We start from the raw sequence: 1,574 nt of genomic DNA on the forward strand, positions 1-1,574 counted from the left end.
ATTTGAGGTTGAAGTTTGAAGAGAAAATACTCAAATGTGAGATTGCAGAACTTGGAAGACAGAAATACTCTTAAGATTGAGGTAAAAGTTCATAGACAAAAATATCCATAAATTGGAGGTTGAAGACAAAAAATACTCAAGTTTGAGGTTGAAGTTTGTTGACAAAAATACTCTTAAATTTGAGATTGAGGAAGTTTGAAGATTGAAATTCTCAAGTTTGAGGTTGAAGAAGGTTGTAGACAAAATCCTCTTAAGTTGAGGCCGTTGCTAGTCTGTGGTTTTATATGCATATGAAAGAGCGTTCATACTGACTCACGAGAGCTGCTGCACATTGTGAATGAGGTCAAATATTAAGGATACTAAGAGAGTAGAACGGAAGGAAAGGCAGTTGAGAGATGGAAAAGAAAGAGAGGGTGAGGTTTTACAGCAGTGTCATTCTCCAGACGCTCGGCTCGCATCAGGTCAGAAAGATCCGCTTGTGTTGTTTCTGCTGAGTCTGTGTGTGTTGTGGAGGGGTTTCTGTCTCATGGGTGTGTGTGTGTGTTTTCTGTCTCTCGTGTCAGCTGGCTCCATATGTTTCCTGCACAACATGCTCCCTGTAACGTCTCACACCCATAATGAACATGCAACTAACCGCTGCATTATACTGCACGAGTGCTGACTTTATGTGCATGTGATTTTGTATTTGCTTTTAACTTTAGTGGCAGATGTTTATTCTGACAAATAAACAGAGTCAGCCATTGACATACAGTGATCTTGGACGAATTTGATGAGAAATGTTTGAGTTTATATTGAGATCTCAGACTTTTTATCTCAGACTTTGGTAGCTTGGCAAATATAAGCACAGTTTGAGACATTATTGGAATATATTCCGAAACATTAGAAGAGATGCATGTGAGATTACTGGGGGATTTTTCTCTATAGAAACATCTACATTCACAGTTGTGTTTAGGAGAAGCAGCTGCGATTTCATAGAAATCAACAGGTGTGTTTCTATTATTCACTCCTCGGGGATTTCCCACTTTAAGTCAGTGATGACTGAATAATAATTGTTAAAAATGTACAACCGTTGCACTGAGGAATGCTGGATAAACTGGTTAGGTTGTAATCTAGTAGATACAGTGTGCATTGTTCTGTTCTTGCATGCATTCTTGATATTTTGCCCTTGAAATGTTAAAATAAAACAAATATTTTTTTTGACATTATTTTTTTACATTAGTTACATGTATTTCATTGTGAATGTGTTTTTTAAATCCAAACATATATTACTGTTAAATCGTTTTTTCATATACATTTTTTTTTAGCTGGTGATCCTCACAGACATTGTGTGCCTCAGAAATGCTTCCTTGTTTTCTCAAGTCACACACAAATACTGCATCATCATCTGTGTTTACAAGGCACTGCAGCCAACAGGAAGAGACCCATAGACGTCCTGTCCAGCTTCATCACACACACACACACACACACACACACACACACACACACACACACACACACACACACAGAGAGAGTGGCTCAAAGAAAGTCTTTGTGTGTGTGTGTGTGTGTGTGTGTGTGTGATATAGCTGGACAGG

This window comes from Sinocyclocheilus grahami, unplaced genomic scaffold, assembly GCF_001515645.1.
Source record: "Sinocyclocheilus grahami isolate Dianchi unplaced genomic scaffold, SAMN03320097.WGS_v1.1 scaffold4439.1, whole genome shotgun sequence".
Classification (NCBI taxonomy): Eukaryota; Metazoa; Chordata; class Actinopteri; order Cypriniformes; family Cyprinidae; genus Sinocyclocheilus; species Sinocyclocheilus grahami.